Source organism: Mytilus californianus, unplaced genomic scaffold (genome assembly GCF_021869535.1).
Source record: "Mytilus californianus isolate M0D057914Y unplaced genomic scaffold, xbMytCali1.0.p SCAF_11, whole genome shotgun sequence".
NCBI classification, from domain to species: domain Eukaryota; kingdom Metazoa; phylum Mollusca; class Bivalvia; order Mytilida; family Mytilidae; genus Mytilus; species Mytilus californianus.
In genome coordinates, this window is record NW_026262593.1 from 298,719 (window position 1) to 320,578 (window position 21,860).

The 21,860-nt window shown below is 31.9% G+C and overlaps 1 protein-coding gene across 50 annotated transcripts in view; it reads left to right on the forward strand.

Moving 5' to 3' along the window:
• LOC127719308 (uncharacterized) overlaps positions 1-21,860 on the forward strand; it is a 188,608-nt gene that overhangs the window by 95,823 nt on the left and 70,925 nt on the right. For all 50 annotated transcript variants that reach the window (XR_007990200.1, XR_007990205.1, XR_007990206.1 and 47 more), the window contains 2 exons: positions 15,780-15,836; positions 18,938-19,007. The gene's annotated coding sequence lies outside the window, so the exon portion shown is untranslated. The remainder of the gene's footprint in view (positions 1-15,779; positions 15,837-18,937; positions 19,008-21,860) is intronic.

The window sequence follows — 21,860 nt, forward strand, 5'->3', positions numbered from 1 at the left end:
TAAAAGATTAGTACCTTTTAAATTATTATTCTTTTTTTATATTCAGGCTTTCTCCTAAATTGTTACATAATTTGGAGAATTGCGTTTTAATGACAGAACTTTTTTTTTCAATGTATTCACGACGTGTTTATAGACATATTGAGTAGACACCTGTTTCTTGTTGAGGACTTTATATTGCTGTCATATTGACGTATAACCCACATCATATACAGTTTTATTACTTTTAAATCGGTTTTTGAAAAATCATAACTAAAAGGGTTATTGAGTATAGATTAATTGCTTTTCTTTCCCTTGTGCCATGCATATACTCAGAGGAAGATTAATCGTTGAGAGATGTACCTAAATTCATAGTACATAATTAACAGAAAAAAAATCACTTTTAATTTCTCCACTCCTCCCACAATATTTCAACTGTATTAATTTTAAAGAGATATAAGAAGATGTGGTATGAGTGCCAATGAGACAACTCTCCATCCAAGTAAAAATTTATAAAAGTAAACCATTATAGGTCACATCACGGTCTTCAACACGGAGCCTTGGCTCACACCGAACAGTAAGCTATAAAGGGCCTCAAAAAATTACTAGTGTAAAACCATTCAAACAGGAAAACCAACGGTCTAATCTATATAAAAAACGAGAAACGAGAAACACTTATGAACCACATCAACAAACGACAACTACTGAACATCAGATTCCTGACTTAGGACAGGTGCAAACAAATGCAGCGGGTTTAAACGTTTTAATGGTACCAAGCATTCATCCTTTTTCTGAAACAATAGTGTAACATCACAACATAGAAAGACACACTATAAAATATCAACTGAAATAGCTTAACTCAATCAAAGGACATATTAACACCATTGAACATACACTGAACAAAGAGATTTGACCTATGACACAATGTAAATACAAAATAAATAAACTAAGGGAAGAATAATAAAAGTAACATGTTATATCGGTAAGAAATGTTAAACAATTAAAGAAAAACAATATGCTCGAACAAAAATACCATCCATTTGCAATAACTTTAAACACAGGTAAATGAAAATAATTTTGTTGTTAGGTATACCTGTACAATACCAATAGAGAAAGGAACTATTTTTACAAAATAAATAATTTTGAATACAAAATAAATAAACTAAGGGAAGAATAATAAAAGTAACATGTTATATCGGTAAGAAATGTTAAACAATTAAAAGAAAAACAATATGCTCGAACAAAAATACCATCCATTTGCAATAACTTTAAACACAGGTAAATGAAAATAATTTTGTTGTCAGGTATACGTGTACAGTACCAATAGAGAAAGGAAATATTATTACAAAATAAATAATTTTGATGTTCATAGTACGAAGTGAAAATTTATAGTTATACCAAACACTTATAAAAGCTGGTATATAGACCAGATATAACCCTGAATAACATTAAATAACAAAAAAGCAATACAATTAGTATCAACAGGTCAAATAAACAAGAAAGTACGATTTGAGAGTACTCGCAGTTACTGACAGCTAGTTAAAAGCCAAAACAATTAATAATAAAAAATCATGCATCAGAGACTAAAATCAACTAAAACACATCCCAGGGATTTAGTATTTTAACGTCATGGACAGTCAAAGAAGACATGACTAGTGCAATGCCAAAAATAAATGTATCGACAGACAGTAGGATAGTTAGGAGTTTAACCTCTTTATAGATCTAAACAAACGTGGATGTGTCTTTATACATCCCACTTGAAAAAAATACAAATTTAGTTATGTTTTAATTTGCTGATGACAAAATCGATATTAGTGCCAATGTAAACTATATTCAAAGATCTAATTACAACATTGGTAAGATAACCTTTACTAATAAACCTGTTTAAAGGTTCGATGAGTTTACACGGATCACATAGTGATTTCCGCGCTTTAAGTACAATATTACCGTAAAATTTAGGATGTGAAATACCGTTTTTAATCAGTTTTCTACAAGTACAGCCAAATTTACTAATCAAATCTTTGTATCTATGAAAGAACTTAGCAAATGTTTTACGTAATTTATGATAACGAAATCCTTGATTTAATAATTTACCAGTGATGCATTGATTACGTTCGTTAAAATCTATGACATCACTACACACACGGGCATAACGAACGAGTTGGGATATATATACACCGTATGATGGAGCCAAAGGAACATCGCCGTCTAAAAAAGGAAAATTAACAATAGGGAATAAAAAACCGTCTCTTTTGTCGTAAATTTTCGTATGGAGTTTTCCTCTAGAGATTGAAATGTCCAAATCCAGAAAAGGACAACTACTGCTGTTTATGTTAGATTTAGTTAAAGTAAGTTCAATTGGGTAAATTTCGGTAGTATATTTAGAGAACTCTGGATTATTTAACGAAAAAATATCATCTAGATAACGGAAGGTATTGTTGAATGTATCAACCAAATGTAACAATGACGTGTCTTTACTGAGTTTGGTCATAAACTGAGATTCATAGCAATACAGGAATAAATCTGCTATTAAAGGGGCGCAGTTAGTGCCCATAGGAATACCTACTACCTGCCGATACATTCTATTGCCGAAACGTACATATATGTTGTCCAGGAGAAAATTTAAAGCTTCAATCATATCTTCACATTTCCAGTAAGTGTATCTAGCATACTTTCCTTTTTCGTTACAGAAAAAGGCTTTAAACGAGTTACAGCAAATAAATTTGTAATGAGATTTTTCAAAAGACCATTTAATTAAATATGAAAACTTTTTCTTGATAAGATTGTGTGGAAGTGTAGTATAGAGAGTAGAAAAATCATAACTGTCAACAGAATTAAAAGGACCATCAAAAGCATGTATTTTATCTAAAACCTCTAAAGAATTTTTAACACTCCAAAAATAATTAATACCATTATTTTCATAAGCTTTATTACAAAAGTTAATAACAAGTTCTTTGATAGTAGTAAGGAAGGTAGTTAGAAGCACTGTTAGATTAGTAGTAGAACACTTACTAGATGCGGAGATGAAACGGAATTTAAATGGTTTTTTGTGCAATTTAGGTAACCAGTACATAGTAGGGACTTTCAAATGTTCGGAAGAGGCCTTAAGCTGAGTAGTGGCAGTGATATGCTTGTTTACAATTTGACTCTCTGTGGAGCGTACGGACCTGAATGTAGATGAATTTGTAATTTCGTTTTGGAGAACTTCCGTGTAGTATATGCGTCACACCACCACTACATTATTTGCTGCTTTGTCTGCCGGTACGAACACAAACCGCATGTCACATCCAAACGAACTCTGGTTGATTTGCAATTTATATTTTTGTTCCTGTTTTGGCACATACTTAGATATGAACCTCATTAATTTCGATCTAAGAATTGTCACTATAAAGGAATAAATATTAAAAAAGTCTAAATAAATTCCATTGAGCACAAAAATAGTCCAAATCCGATTTCATTTTTTTGGTGATTCTAAAATACGTGATTTTTTTTGGCAGAAATTACAATTATTTTTTTTATCTTGTTTGAGTTTGAAACACTGATTTAAGATTTACATTGTCCACAAAATGTTATAACATGTTCCCAGTTTAAGGAAAACACGCTTTCTACAAAGTTGTTAATTTATTAACTATGTCGTAATTGTAAGGTCAGTGGCGGATTTAGGGGGCAAACAGAGCGTACGCTTCTTTTTTGATTGGAACATATATCATTTTTAGCATAAAATAAAATTTGTTTTATCCTCGCTACACTCGGCGTTATTTCTTCATCTGTATATCACAGCAAGTGAATTAGTCTAAATTTCCATCAAATGTATAGTAATATTTTTTTTTTCAACACTTTTTTATTCCTAATATATATAAGCTATTTTTTATATGACAAGTCTACAGTAGCAACAACATCCTTTTGATGATCAATTCATTATAAAAAAAAAATTTGGTCGACAGTGTTCAAGCATCATCGCACACAGGTTTGTTTTATACGACAACTGATTGGATAAAAGTGATAGATTGCCATGCCTATATTAAACTGATATTCAATCAAAAGCCTTCAGAAACCTGTCAATAAAAAAATAAATGCAAACATGCATAAGTTAGAGATTTGATTGTGTATTCGAAATATGAAAAAAATGTCAGATAGTTACAATTCGTTCAACATTAAATTGCGAAGAACGTGTCGTGTTACAACCCTCCCCCTTTTCCCGTTTTCGCCTTCTTTTTTTAACACTTTCGTTTTAAAAGGAGAAATATCAAATATGACAGTACTGCAAGTTTTTGAATTTTACAAGAATTCTATATAGCAACGTGTGATTCCCTGGATCGTCATATTTTCAAGATTTGACGGACCTCTGATAAAAGTCAGATAATACAATGTTCATCTACCATGTGCAGAAAAATATCCATTAAATTATATTTGCAAATCGGAAAAGATTAACAACAGTTTTATATCCGTACTAAAAATCTTCTGCAATTATTTGAAATAAAACAAAAAATGTGTTTCTCTCAGCCTGAACGCGACCGAAAACAAATTTACATTTTATTCTGCAAAACTCTGGATTCATGTTTGATATCTACTTGAGAGATCATAAAAGACATAATATACCTAACAAGAACTCCGATGGCAAAAATGAAACAATAGGTGATGTTTTTTTTTGTAGACGAGTAGCAATATGCACATCTTTCTAGGTAAAGTGGCAAAAACACGCATATAGAGTTACGTAGATGCAAAATGATAATTAGTTAAAGACTTTTGAATGCAACGATATGGTACAAATACCCTAAATTTACTTAATTTGCATATTCTTTTTTAGAAATGAAAATGTTATAAACTGATACCGGTTATTACTACACGTTAGTTCGTTACGTTTTTTCATAGTTTTTTATCAATTCCGAAAAATCAGGTCTCGCTGAAAATGAAAAGTAACACTGGTGCTATAAAAACAACTATGCTACGAAACAGAAATATAAACCGTACACTAGATTTATAATTATGTACATTTTCTTTTTATCAATCGTTTCTTAACTTATGCCATTTTATATTTTTCAGATAATCCGTTTATTGAAATGTAAATAACTTTCATTAAAAATCTGTCGAAAGTAAAAAAAAAAAATAAAGTGAATCAGATACTCAGAACATATTTTCCTTGACAAATTTTGTATGGCTGAGAGCAATTATTTTACATTATTTATAGATAGGGCGTAGTGGTTTGATAATAGTTTTTGGAATTCGTACAAATGCAAACAAATGATTAATATGTATCATTGGTAAGTTAGAAATCCCACCCATGTTAAAACTGATTTTGAAAGTTCATATCGAATCACAAAGACGAAAATTTGTTTAAGAACATTTTTGAGAAATATTACTTATCATTATATCTTTACAAACGGAATGAATAAATACAGGATTACTTAATGCTAGAAAGCACGATTGCAAAGTTTTTATGACTTACACATTTTTCTGGTTACAACAATTATTCTTTTCTTATATAACCAATTAAATGTTAAAATTTCTATCGGAAAAAAATGAATTGTTAATTGCATACGTTATCTAATGATATGGACATACAATATTAAATTAATGGACCACAAAAGATTATTCTCCAAGCTTTGTCGATTTTATTCAGAAAGGGGGAGCAACCTCTGATAAACACATAGAAAGTGTCGCACGTTTTGCATCCGAATATCTAAAACCTTAACACGACTGAACACGATCTTACAAAATCTAAACAGCATTTTTACCTTTGGTCTGATTTGATCTAAACGTGGTCTGATCAAGTCTTAATCAAACGCTAGAGCAATCTGTCTTGTTTATATTGACATGACTGAACGGACAGAAAACTATAGGTCGGAACAGCGTCTGAAAAAGTTTTAATGTTTTTCCCTGCGATAAATTCAGTCTCTTAAAACTTGATCAGACCAAAATGACTGTTTCAGACTGAAATCTTGCTATGAGTGACCTCTCGATTGTAATACAGTCGCATAAAATTCCGTTATATTGACAACAATGGGTGAACAAATTTAACAGAAATAATAGGTAAAAATGTCAAAAAAGTGGTACATCAGTCAACATTGTGATATAATCTTAATCACTATACGAACAAACAAATATGTCAACAAAGAAAAACAAAATGGCATATAGACAAACCACATTAGCAAAAACGAAAGACAGGAATGCAAAAAAAATTACAATAGCACAATAACACAAAAATGGACTAAACAGTATAGGCTAATAATATACAAAGACAAATAAAAGAACACTATAATACGTAATTGAGATGATAAACAACGTCAGTACATAGAATCTATACTTTAAAACCATCATGTATTATTTGTGAAATTGATACGTAATATTTATCAACAATGTCTTGGTATCGTCCGATGAACGTTTTTAGAAAATATACGAGACGTTCTTTGACATAACCCTGGTTCATCAATTTTCTGCGCAGCCACTGGTGACGTTTTATAAAGTCTGAGTAGCAGCTGCAAGCTCTTGAGTACCGAATGAGTTGGAAAATATATATCCCATATGCAGGTGAAGTTGGTCTATTGCTACTAAGGTGTGGGATATTGATAATTTCAAAGTTAAAATCGTCTCGTTTATAATAATTTCTTGAACTGAGGTGACCGCTTATGTCAAATTCGAGTTATAAGTCTAAAATGAGGCGGAGGAAGCCGTATCTGTTGTTTCATTAATTTCTAGTTCTAGAGGATAAATTAATAGAACCTAGTCAGAAAAGTTTATATTTTTAATGTAATGTAACCCTAGCGAATGATGAAGAAGTGAAAGAGGAAAATCAAAGATCCCGGATGACAATCTAGATTTGGACGACTTTTTTACATTTGGCCGATGGTAATTTTTTTGCCCATGACTACGCTGGTGTCTTAACGTAGTATTAAATAAGCTCATTAAATTTACATCACTGCAGGCTGGACTTGACAAATTTCCTACTTCTTTGATGTTATCATTGCAACCATATGGCATTGCAGTACATAGTTCCCTTATCCAGTTTTTTTTCTATCTTTTCGGAAAGTAGTTATTAGTATAGAGCTATTGGTGTGGTGATAAATTTTCTCGCTGATGCTTACTTTCAAGCATAAAGAAGGATCATGGTCCGGTTGATTAAAATGGTTATAAAGAACATTGAATTGCGGATCTTTGTTTTCAGACCGGTGTTGATTCATCCTTTTACGCAATGTTTGTCGAGTTTCATCAACATAAAGTACATTCAATTCCATTAAGGACATTATCCGCGGAACAGTCCAGAAGCTCAACAGATTTTATTTAATAAGTTTTTGCTGTTAAGTTACTAGTGAAATCTGGACTCGTTATTAACATATTATATGTCTTACACGTGCTCCTCTTCCCTTTTTGATATAAAAATAAGAAGATGTGGTATGATTGACAATAAGAAAACTCTCCCACAAGAGACCAAATGACACAGACAAATTTACAACTATAGGACACCGTATGTTTACAAGTAGAAATAGGAGTTGATTCATTTGTAGCAGGTGACTTTAAACAGTCGAAAATATTAACAGTACATGGTTTAAATTTTTGAAATGTATCTCAATTTTTAACGTAATATACATTGTAACGAAACTATATAAAAACAAGAGTTACATTTTGTGTCAAGAATTCAATTGATTAAAAACTTAATGGCATTCTTTTAGGAGCTTCTTTTCTATTTGTTCCTTTTATCATACGACGCAGACATCATACAGCAGCTTCTAAGGAAGTAAACTATAATATTCCATTGCTCTTGTCCACCTTTTATTTAATCATTTTAAAAAGAACAATTGCTATGTAAAAACAAATAATACAATGAGGCATTGCTAATTACAGCACCAGTATATTTATCTAGAAGTCGAGGTAAGAATCGAATTTTGAGGAAAGCTTAACAGATCATTTGAAATATCGATCAAATCTGATTCAAACATTTTCCCGCGTTTTTATTAACATGCTATTCAAATTGATCGTTTGATAAATGCAATTAGAAAATTGGAAAAAATAATTGTAAAAATATTTTAGTAGCAACAGGTATATATCTTTTCATTAAAAATATGCAAACAATATATTGCAGACAAACAAAGGTAATACCAATCAGGCAGATATATTTAGATTTTGAGTTAAAAATTTAAAGGTTTGAAAACTTTCATTAAGATAAATAAATCGATGTCTTAAAAAAGAAAAACAATAACCCATTAAATCATTGTTAATTTTACAAGTTTGATTTATCTTACAATACAGGAATGTCTCCGTTAAGTCGACAATATAGACTTAATCTAAACGCCAAAATCGTCAACGCTGTCACCAGCAGAATATTTAGATATAATGCGTACAAATATATCAATAAAATTGAGAATAGAAACGGGGAATGTTTCAAAGAGACAACAACCAGACCAAAAGAGCAGAAAACAGCCCAAGGCCACCAATGGGTCTTCAACACAGCGAGAAAATCCCGCACCCGGAGCTGGCCCCTAAACAAAATTGTGTACTAGGTTAGAGAAAAAGACGTCACACTAAACTCCGAAACATATAAATGAACCAAGTTTTTTTTAAAATAACATACAAGACTAACAAAGGCCAGAGGTTCCTGACTTGGGACAGGTGCAAAAATGCGGCGGAGTTAAACAAGTTTTGTGAGATCTCAACCCTTCCCCTATACCTCTATCCATTGTAAAATAAACCATCACACAGCAATACACAGAGTAAAACTCAGTTTAAAACAATTAGACCTCAATTAGACTGATTGAAAGATTATGTCTTCATCATATGAAAATCAAGCACAATCACGTTAGGAGGTTAGTATCATACCATCATAAAATATACGAAAAGAACATAACCCGTATCATGCCAACAACTGGTTTCAGAACAAATGTGTTTATTTCAGATGCAAAGACCCTATGAGTGAATCAATATTAACTTTGAAAAATGCCATATTTAACTATATCCCTTCAGAATAAGTCTGTTTAACGGTTTGATTAGCTTTTTAAGTGAATGACGATATTGCTGTGCCTTGTACAGTATATTACCATAAAAGATTGGATGTAAAATACCTGAACGTTTAAGATGGCTGCACGTTGATTTATATTTACGAATCATTTCCTTGTGCCGATGATGAAATTTAGTAAATGTTTTGACAAGTTTGTGATATAAAAAACCCTGGTGTAATAATTTTTCAGTTATACAGCTATTTATTTTGTTCAAAATCAAATACGTTGTTTCATACACGAGCGAATCGAACATGTTGAGATATATATACACCATAAGATGATGACAAGGGAACGTCACCATTTAAAAATGGATAATTAACAATAGGAAATAAAAAATCATCTCTTTTATCGTAAATTTTAGTATTTAGCTTCCCGTTAAAGATAAACATATTAAGATCCAGGAAAGGGCAGTGTTCATTGTTAGTATTAGCTTTACTTTAAGTCAGTTCAGCAGGATAAATCTCTTTAGTGTACATACTGAAGTCGTCATTATTGAGAGCCAATATATAATCCAAATATCTAAAAGTGTTATTACATTTTTGTAACAGATGTTGTTTCGATGGGACTTTGCTGCTTTAGTCATTAATTGTAACTCATAACAATACAGAAACAGGTCCGCAATAAGTGGTGCACAGTTAGTCCCCATTGGAATTCCGATAACTTGACGCTATTCAGGATCTCCATAGCGAAATGAAATGTTATCTAGAAAAAATTCAAGTGCAGTTATTGTATCAAAGCAGGTTCAATTGACATAGTTCTTTTGTTTGTTGTTACTATGAAAACTTGAAAATGTATGCAGTTAAATGAATAAAATGTTGATCTTTGTTTTACATTTTTCTAGCTGATGAAAGTGAAATATTATAAAAGGCTGCGCACACATGAAGTTAATTTAAGACACAAATGCAATGGTGACGAAATCAAATGTGTTACAATAAGGATAAGTGAGAATGGGTGTCCTTGGGTTTTACTGGCAATAATCTTTTAAAAACCGTTCTGTTAACTATATTCATTTAAACACTGTTGAAAAAGTGCAGTAATTATCAAATTAGAATTGAAGGTCCTATAATGTATATATTTTTCAAATAACGCCTATTCTAAAATACATTTAAATAAAATGCCTTAATATATATTCTACGCAAAAACTGTTCTACAGCATAATTTTTAAATCCATGAAGTGTAAAATTCCTTTTTGTTAAATCTATCAACCACAAAAACTTGAATAACAATAACATTTAAACTTATTTTTTGTTATAGTAAATAACAATCATGCTTCGTTGATTAATTGTGTAATCATTGACAGGTGTCCCTATTGTTAAAGAAAGTAACCCAATATCTCTAAAACTACAATTTAAACTTCGTTACAATGTATCATTAATGCCACAAAAGAGAGGCGAAATATACCAGCGGGATAGTCAAACTCATAAATCGAACATAAACTTTACGAAATCTGATTGGTTATATCGGACATTCGATGAAATCGCTATAGAATTTTGATAGTTTGGCTTGTCTTAAATCGAGGGATTATAAACCTGTCTCATTTTGACATCGACATCTCGACATAAGGAAACGGTTCATTCATGACCATTGTTCCCTTGACCACTAATTAGATACATTTAGAAATCGCAAACAAGCAATAATTCATTGACGTTGGTCTACACAAATCAAGGTGAAAATATTGATTTAACATAGATATTGTGGTACATAAAAAAAAAATAGGATTATAAATGTGTACGTCAAACGCGCGTTGCGTCTACAAAGGACTCATCAGTGACACTCGAATCGGTAAGTCTGTTGTTAATTATAGTTGTTAACTGACGACTGCCAATTGTTCTCGTTTTATTGGTTGAAAGCGAAAACAACTTTAATATTCACTACATATTCTATCATTAGAAATACAGATATGTCAACAATACTGGCCTTTTTACAAGATGGATACAGATAGGTGCGGTCCTAACCTGTACAAAAGTTAACTTGGAGCAGACTTTCATTATCACTGAACTAGTATATATATTTGTTTAGGGGCCAGCTGAAGGACACCTCCGGGTGCGGGAATTTCTCGCTGCATTGAAGACCTGTTGGTGGCCTTCTGCTGTTGTCTGTTCTGTGGTCGGGTTGTTGTCTCTTTGACACATTCCCCATTTCCATTCTCAATTTTATTGTTGACTGCTTTTTAAGTTAACTTGAGAAGTTTTAAGCAGACAAGCAAGTTAACTTCGTCGTTGGTAGACCAGACCTAAGGTCTACCTTTTTAGGACGGCTGCAGACCTATTAACAGGTCTGCTCAAGAACAGACCTGTGGTCAAGTCTGCTTTTGACCAGTCCTGGGGACAGGTCTGCTCCTGACCAGACCTGTGGACAGGTCTGCTACTGACCAGATCTGTGGACAAGTCTGCTATTGACCAGACCTGAGGACAGGTCTGCTTATGACAGATTACCGTGTTTAAGACTTTTCATATCAGACTTGAGCTTTAAATATGTAAACAATAATTGCATTATTCTTTTTTTACTCATTAGACTCTATAGATATTATACACATTAAAAACAATCTTTTTTTCATTTCATATTCTTATATACATTAAACAATGGCTATAAAACTGCACACTTGTGATCACATACAGCTATCATAAAAAAAAAGCAAGTTTTTTTAATTAGAAGGTGGATAGAAAGGTTATCCAGGCATCGGAACAATATTCTGATATCATGGAATATCAACATCATTGTCGACGTTGCTGTGTTCCCCATTTTTTACAGTCTCTTCCTAAATTTATCTTTATGCATTACATGGATGTTTCATCGTTATTCACCTTACGTGCTTTGGATAAACGATTCTGTTTTCGACAAAATATTCTAACGAAAATTGTACAGTGTCCGGATACATAAGGTGTGTATAATTATGAACAATCTCGTCAATTTCGTCAGATTTGTCTTTGCCGATTATAAATGGTATATGGGACGTTCGAAAAATATACTCGTTGTGCACATGGACGAAATAGTTGCCACTTGACGTTTAGCTACAAACAAAATCAATCAACCGTCATAATATACTAGCAGTATACTATTCCCAGAAGAGAACTTTTTATACTTTTCATTATAAAGTACAACTGAAATCAGACATGCCAGTGTTGGATGATGCCGTCAAATAATTTTGTTATACACACCATCCTGAACTACTTACTTAAGTGACGGTTCAATATTATGAATACAGAGCTGAATTGCTGACAATCTAAATTGATACGGAAAAGAGTTTGCATTCATTGTTTTCCAATATTGCTTTCATCTGTATTATACAATCAATCCTGACATAAAAAATATTGCTGATTAACTATGCGGCTATATAGATTTACATAATGAAATGCAAATATGGTCAGTTTTGGTTGATGTCAAATAATTTTGTTGTACAAGTCTACCTGAGATATCAAAACTACTGAAATTTTGTTACTTAATAATATTTTTAATAAAAAGAGGACACGCTAGCACTCTTAATTTATGCGGACAAAATTTTGTAGTTATTGTGTTCCAATATTGCTGTCATTTGTATTATACATTCTATCCTGACATAAAAAATATTGCTGATTTACTATGCGGCTATATAGATTTACATTATAAAGTGCAAATATGGTCAGTTTTGGTTGATGCTGTCAAATAATTTTGTTGTACAAACCTGCCTGAGGTATCAAAAGTACTGAAATTTTATTACGTATCAATAGTTTGAGTAAAAAGAGGACATGCTGGCACTCTAAATTTATGCGGACAAAATTTTGTAGTCATTGTGTTCCAATATTGCTGTCATTTGTATTATACATTTAATCCTGACATAAAAATATTGCTGATTTACTATGCGGCTATATAGATTTACATAATAAAGTGCAAATATGGTCAGTTTTGGTTGATGCGGTCAAATAATTTTGTTGTACAAGTCTACCTGAGATATCAAAACTACTGAAATTTTGTTACGTAATAATATTTTGAATAAAAAGAGGACATGCTAGCACTCTAAATTTATGCGGAAAAGAGTTTGCATTCATTGTTTTCCATTTTGCTTTCATCTGTATTATACAATCCATCTTGACATAAAAAATATTGCTGATCTACTATGCGGCTATATAGATTTACATAAAAAAAGTGCAAATATGGTTTATACGATTTAAAGAACTAATTTCGCCAGTATATACAGAAAGTTGAATGTGGACAATATATGGAAAAAGAAAAAGAATTTGACATGTATTGGAATTTGTATTCAATGCCCGTTATCATTGTAACCAATATAGTTTTTTTAATTTTTAGAAAGGCAGATCACGGATAAATTTGTATAACCAAATAACAAGCAAAGTTTTATGCAAATTTTAATTACAAATACATGCATTCAATCGCGTTTATATCACGGAAGTATTAAATTGACTTTATTTTTCTATGTTTATACCAAGAAACAAAGACATTAAAAACTATTTTTAAAAAATCGATGTAGAGCGGTCCTGGTTACAAGTTAACTTAGTGTTCAGCAGACCAGCCAAATGTTAACTTGAGATCAGGTCTGGTTCGATCGGAGTTTTCAAAATAAAAGTTAACTTATGTTAACTTATGTTAACTTATGGCAGAACTGGTTTCGAAGTTAACTTATATCAGTAGCGATCCTGTTTCCAAGTTAACTTTTTCGGCAGACATAAAAACAGTCCTAGGACCAAGTCCGCTTTTCAAGTTAACTAGCTTGTGGTCCTATGACTGGTCCGAGCAGTCCTAAATCCTGTCACAGGTTAACTTTGACCAGTCCAAATGACTGGTTATCGGGTTAACTTGCTGTACAAGTTAGGACTGCACCCATCTGTAGATGTTTCCACATATATTGCTGATAACAACGAGCAGTAAAAGTTGATAGTAATATAACGTTCGAAAACATATGTTTAAACAAGACAAGGATGTTATAATAGTAGCCATGAACAACTTTAGTATTTTTGTTATTTCAGAAACAAAAAAAATATCTAATGTTTTATTTTCCTACCGAAACAATTTTATTTTTTTAAGAAACTAAGATAAAAACAGTACTTAGCCTCACCACCAATTTTTGCAAGATGCATACCCACACAAAACGATTGCCGGTGTCCAAAGGAGAGTTTATTTATTCAATGTTGGATATCAACTTTTTTAATTAGATTTGAGCGTGATTTTGTTTTTTAAAGACCTATAATTGCTTTAATTTCATTACTACAAGTTCTTATTTTAATGAGAAACTAAAATAATTCAAAGACAGAAAAAAGTAACAAGTGAGCATTTACCAACAAATGAGACATACTCGATCATATATAAATGGAACATGTAGGCATCAATATTCGAATTTATGTACCTCGTGTGTATAAATGAAAAGTAAGATCACAAAAATACTGAACTCCGAGGAAAATTCAAAAAGGAAAGTTCCTAATCAAATGGCAAAATCAAAAAATCTAACACATCAAACGAATGGATAACAACTGTCATATTCCTGACTTGGTACAGGCATTTTCTTATGTAGAAAATGGTGGATTGAACCTGGTTTTATAGCTAGCTAAACCTCTCACTTGTATGACAGTCGCATCAAATTCCATTATATTGACAACGATGCGTGAACAAAACAAACAGACACAACAGGTAAAAATGTCAAAAATAGGGGTACAGCAATCAACATTGTGTTATCATCTTAATCACTATAAAAAAACAAAAAAATGTAACGAAGAAGCACAAAAAGGCATACATCAAATTTAACATCCTCATTTTGCTTTTTTATTATACGATTTTATTTATCTATGTAAAATCACCCATAAAGGATGGAAGGTTTTAAGTACTGGCGTAAAATCGCGCGTTTGAAATTCGCACAGGTAGACATAAAATAATTTTGTCGTTCAAAGTATGACGGGATACATAAGTACAGAGTCACATAAAATGGATATCACAAAAAACAGACTTAACAGCAAAAGTAATATTAATAAAAAAAAATAATTTTGTGGTTCAAAGTATGACGGGATACATAAGTACAGAGTCACGTCAAATGTATATCACAAAAACAGACTTAACAGTAAAAGTAATATTAATGAATAAAATAATTTTGTCATTCAAAGTATGACGGGATACATAAGTATAGAGTCACGTCAAATGGATATCTCAAAAAACAGACTTAACAGTAAAAGCAATATTAATAAAGACAAATAAAAGAATACTATCACACGTTATTAAGATGATAAACAACGTCAGTACGCAGAATCTATACTTCAAGACCATCGTGTATTATTTGTGAAGTTGATACGGAATATTTATCAACAAGGTCTTGGTACCTTCCGATGATTTTTTTAGAAAAAGGACGAGGCATTCTTTGACAAACCCCTGGTTCATCAACTTTTTGCTCAGACACTGGTGACGTTTTACAAAGTCTGAGTAGGAGCTGCAAGCTCTTGAATACCGAATAATTTGGGAAATGTATATCCCATATGCAGGTGAAGTTGGTATATTGCTATTAAGGTGGGGGAAATTGATAATTTCAAAATTAAAATCGTCTCGTTTGTCATAGATTCTGGTACTGAGATGACTGTGTATGTCAAATTCGAGGTATAAGTCTATAAATGAGGCAGAGGAAATGATGATAACTGATACTCAATTCAAATTCAAAAGGTTTGCCAGATAATTACTGGGACACCTACATAGTATTACTGCATCAGACAATTAAAACAATATCAAAATTGAAAATATCATAATTAACATATATAGTTGATATATTTTGAGTTTTTTATGTGTTAAACGCATCGAAAATGAAATAAGTTTTGATAATGCATTTGCATGTTTCCTTTGCAGAATGTTTATGGTGTCATTTTTTAATTGCCATGGAGGGACACACAATGTCGTCATAATGTAAGCATTGATCTAATAATTACATGATTATTGAGTTAAATGTGACCGTTACTTATATTAAAGTTTAATTGATATACATCGTATGAGCATTCGATGACAACAGTACTAGTCTAGTTATCATGTTGTTAAAATCTATAATCTGATCTAAGTATAGAGTTAAATATCATAGAGATAGATTGAGTTCATTGAGAATAAAATCTAAATACGTTCTTGCAAATTTTTAAAGTCTGATTTACTATTTTATTGATACACTTATAAGTATTAATACATAATACATTAAATGAAGTTCTTTGCATCAGGACATAACAATAACATATTGAGTACTAAAAATAAATTTATATACCTTTTTTTCTGCAAAAAGATGAATTGGAAACAATGACTATGTTCCGGATCATATGAATATTTCCATTATATGCGTATGGTCCGGTTGATTAATACGATGAACGTTAAAAAGGTGTCTTATAAATTTAGAGTTTCTAAAAATGATTTGTTTTCCTTACTCAATCACATTGTAATCATTGTTACGTGATTAATGAATTAAAATGAATTTTACTTACAAGTAAGAATTATGGTAAATTCATTTTTACATAGTCCATGTAGTCATTATTGATGTTTTCTTACATTTGTACGAAAGACAATATGTCGACTTATCAAAATAACTTTAAAAAATATCTAAATGAACTGTTAAGTCATTGAACCCTCTTTTTTCCTTTTTTTTTTTTATTTATTTTGGTGTTTTTGTAAAATTAAAATATCTGAAAAAATTCTAATTGTTTTAAGTTATTTTATGTGTTCTTGTTCATATGTTTACGAACCCTTAACAAAAGATAAATCGTATGAATAGGTGAAAGAACACAATAATTAAATCAAAATAAGTTAAGATTCGAAGAAATGCTGTTTCAGAAATTTTAATTTAAACACTAAGAAAAAGTAAAAAAAAAAGGTCCATGCGAAAAACGACAGTGGTTTCACTTGCGGACAAAAAAATAGTCGACAAGTTAATGATGAAATACCTGTATGTTCTAAATACTCATATGGTCCAACCCGTCCATAATCAAACGAGTATAGTATTCATATGATTCGGAACAGCTACATCAAACACTAGGCAACATAAAAAAAATCAAAATCAACAAATAAAACTAATTATAGGAAATTGTCAAATCAGAGGTAGTTTTCAGTATACATGTAGCTCAATAGTCACTATTTCCAAATCAAACTACTTAAACTAATTTTCATCATAAGATGAAGTCTTCAAACTCATTCAGGTAAACATTACTCTAGATTTGTTTAATGAAAATAAAAAAAGACATACTTAAAGCTACCAGGAAAATGATCTATTTTTTTATTACTATTTTTTTTTTATATCTTTTAATAATTATCTACGTTGTCTTGTTTTTCATATTATATAATTTCATGTTTAAGTGTACTTCGATATCGCATATTTTTCTTTTTATAACGATACCTAAAATGACGATGTGCTTTCATTTTGGACCAAAAAAACTCAAGTGCGCTACTACTTTGCAGTTTAGTTCAAATATATTCTATTTGTAAAATATTACAAAATGGATGAGACACAAGTTAGTCCAACTTAGATTGTCTTCTCCTAAGTTACAATATTAGTCAATAGTATTTCATAGCATGCAAATATCACATTTATTATAACACAATATAATCAAAGATCTGTAATTTAAGAGACATTAAAAAAAACAGTATAGAAAAGGGAAAGATAGGAAGAAACAAATAGATGCATATGTGTGTGTGTGAGTGGATCACTACATTCAGCTTATACACATGGTTAAACAAGTAACATTTTGGTCTTTTTTATATAGTCAAAAACATTTCAAAATATTTCTTCATTTTGCTCATTTGTCAAATTTATACTACCAGATGTTATAATCTCTAGATCATAAACAAGGCCATCCGGTCATCAACAAGAAAAACCCACAGTGACCAAATGGATCTGATACACTATTCATTTGGATCAGATCAAAGTTAAGAAATGTAGCTGAACTACGTAAAATAATATTGAGATTGCTTGGACCAAATGCATAGTAAATAGGTATCGTTTTATTCCATACTCTAGATTTCTTTTTTTAAATTATTTTTTTGATTTTGATAAAGTTTTTGTTTTTTTTATCGCACAATGCAGTAAACCTATGCCAATTGTTTCCTACCCATGTGACAGCCTTATGATAAAAGTCCATTATCAGTGCTTATTTCTACTGTTCATCATAAATAAAACTGAGAATGGAAACGGGGAATGCATCAAAGAGACAACCCGACCAAACGGAATTCGGATCACCAGATATTTAATTTTTAATTTTACAAAGAATGTTTCGAGAAAAAATAAGAAATTATACATTCTGAACTGACATTTATATCTTAATGTGATACAATGGCTAATGAGACACTATCAACCAGAGACCAAAACAGCTCACTGTACGGTTTTTAAACAATGAGCAATGGAAAACCCATAACTAAAAGTAATTTATGACAAGTTTCTGATCCGACAAACTGTGAAACAATTCAAAGATTAAATGCAATGGCATGACTTATTGTATAGACATGTATAGAAACCGAAAAATATGGAAAAGCAATTTTCGTCCTCATATCAAACAAATACGCTTTTCTTGTCCTTAACAATTGAAACAACTGTGCAATAAATCACAATTTACTAAACACAGTTTAATTAGAAATAGAATAATAAAACACCAAACACAAAAATGAAAGAAGTTCCATATCGAAACGTAGAAAAACATTATTATATAAGTTCCCGAATTATCTCAGATTATTCACTTATTATTCCTATTAAAAGAAACAAAAATAAGTTTTATATTACTTACGATTCTTTGATGTTTATTGTCAACAATAACCATGTATACACTCTAACACTTTTGAATCTTCTAATTGCACGTGTTCTAAACAAATTTTAATTTCACTTGGCGGAAACGTGATCAATTTTTGATTGTTACATTTGAAATCGAAACTTCACATTTTCACCATTTAAGCGAAGCAAAATTCAAGTGTTATTGTATTCATAACGTGGCTACGGAAAACAAAACACACTGAACAGCATTCATGACTTTTATGTAAAATTCCAGGAACGTCTCGGACATCTTCGACAATCAAGGCTAAAGCTGAAAAAACAGGGATCAGTAGTTTTACCACCAGGTATTTTTAATAAACAATCAGACAATATGTAAACTTAAACTTTAGACTATGATTTGGAAACGCATTTGACCTAAAGAACTGCATCGTGAGTTATGTATTGAAATTTCCAGAAATGTCGACGAAAACAAATTTCAACGTACATATAAATTAAGAACATGTTGAATTCCTACTCAATTTTCGATCTAAAAACAGAGAAAGTGCTGCAAGTTTTTGAAAATACTGTTTAATTCTAAACCCATATTGGATCAGAACTTTTACTTCAGATTTTGTTTGTTACCATGACTTCTTTCTTCTTAATCTTTTACGAGTTTTGAACATCGGTTATCGACTGTCGCTTTAATTTACCAACATGATTTGAGAAAGATCAGTAAAATATCCAACCAAATTTTGTAACTGCGTTCATTGTTTTCAATCCATTATCCTTTATGAAATATCCGTTTAACAGATGACATATGTTCCAATTGTCATAATTACAATCCCGTCCCATTTTGTCCCAAATGTGACCTACCGAATTAGACTTATCATCGGGTTTGTACTAACATGAGCAACACATATATGGAGCAGAATTTGTTTACCGTTCCGGATCACCTGTAATCACCCCTGGCTTTTGGTGGGATAAGTGTTGCTCAGTCTCTAGTTTTCTATGTTGTGTTTTGTGTACTTTTGTTTGTCTGTTAGTCTTTTTCATTTTTAGCCATGGCATTGTCAGTTTATTTTCGATTTATGAGTTTGAATGTCCTTTGTCATCTTTCGCCTCTCTTTTAAAACAAGCGAAATGAAAATGAAAATGAAAAACACAGCGTTAATTTGCTGTTTGTTACCATAAATGAAAACTGTGTTATTCAATACAAAGTAAAATAAATATTTCTGAACCAAACAAATTTCCGCATAAGGTATTTTCAATTGACTGATAGTTTAAAGTATGTAAGCATGACCATTCAGACAATGGCTGACAATGTATTTTCACTGAACCAGTACACAATTTTATTTAGGGGCCAGCTGAGGACCACCTCCGTGTGCGGGATTTTCTCGCTGCGTTAAAGACCCATTGGTGGACTTCGGCTGTTATCTGCTCTTTGGTCTTTTTGTCTCTTTGACATATTCCCCATTTCCATTCTCAATTTTACTGATTGATTGAAATGATATATTTGCGTTTTGAGTTGTTAAAGAAAAAATAACAACAAACATCATACAATCAAATTTAAAAAATGGCTTCGGAAAACAAATACAGTTGGATGTAGACCAAGCATAACATAAAGTAAACGCACGTTAACGCATAGTGTACATATTTCGTTTGCTAACTTCAATATTTTCGTTTAATAGTAAACGTGCGTTTACTATAATTACGTTAACGCAGTCAAAACGGAAATTTCGAATGTCTACCCGAGTAATACCGGCGTCGCACATCAGCGTATAGCACCGACGTACGTCGGGCGTGGTCAAAAACCATGTACGCGGCCAACGCGCTAGTAATTTTGGACGCATTCAACTTGTCAATCATATCTGTATCGTGTGCACAACGAGCTGGAAGCGTGTTTAGGGCGTACGAGAATTATACATTGGCGTATGTCTTGCGTTTATCGGGCGTTCAAGTAATGTATTATTGGCGTATGTCTTTCATTTATCGGGCGTTCAAGTAATGTATTACTGGCGTAAGTCCGACGTTTGTCTAAAGTAGATAAAATGCAAATCACGAAGGAAAGACATCTTTATAGCAGAACGGAAAGTAAAAAGATTCTGCTAGATTGTATTCATTCTTCTGAAGAAGCTGTTTAAAGTAAGCCTCATATGAATAAAAGACCAAGCCGACCAAAACATTTGGTTCCAATGGGAAAAACGATTGTTTGTTGACAAACACGTCCTCCATACATAACAAATAATGTGTCAAATATGTTGTTCTTAGGGAGGGATAAATCCTACTTTGTAAAAAATCACTCTGATTCAAACAAACAATTGTCTGAAACGGACATTATCAAGATTCTTGATTTCTTGATTGACAACATAGTTGTTACGTTTGGATTGACGTGTTTTTCAACAAACAATCGGCATCCCCATGTGAACCAACTGTGCAGTATCCTTTAACTTTACTTTCCACTATATAGATGATGTTCTCTCACTAAATAATTCAAAATTTGGTGACTATGTTGAACGCATCTATCCAATCAACCTTGAGATTAAGGATACAACAGATACAGTTAAGTCTGCCTCATATCCTGACTTACATCTAAGAATTGACAATGATTGTCGTTTGAAAACAAAAAACTTTATTACAAAAGAGATGATTTCAGCTTCCCAATTGTGAATTTTCCATTTCTATGTAGCTGAAATCAATCCTTCGTAACTTTTATGGACGCCATCACGAGTTGGTTGACCGTTTTGAAATATCCGTTTCACTGATGATAGCGGATATGTTCCAAATGTCGTTACTACAATCCATTCCCGATTTAACCGAATGTGTCCTACCGAATTGAACTAATTACCGGGTTTGTACTAACATGATAACATGAGCAACACGACGAGTGCCACATGTGGAGCAGGATCTGCTTACCCTTTCGGAGCACCAGAGATCACCCCCAGTTTTTGGTGGGGTTCGTGTTGCTCAGTAGGATTCTACCATTCCGGTAGCCTAACAGCATGAAGACTAGTAGAATAAAAAATATTATACTGGATGACACGCCGCCCAGGATAAAGAGGTGTCAATCGGATGTTGTCAAGGACACAACAACACCGATTTTATCAGGTGTCCCCAGGATCATCTTAAAGGATGTAATGAAAATGACACATGTGCAGTCCTCTGAATCCTCATTGTACTATAAAAATTCAGACAAGTGTGTTTATATTCGGCCCTGTACT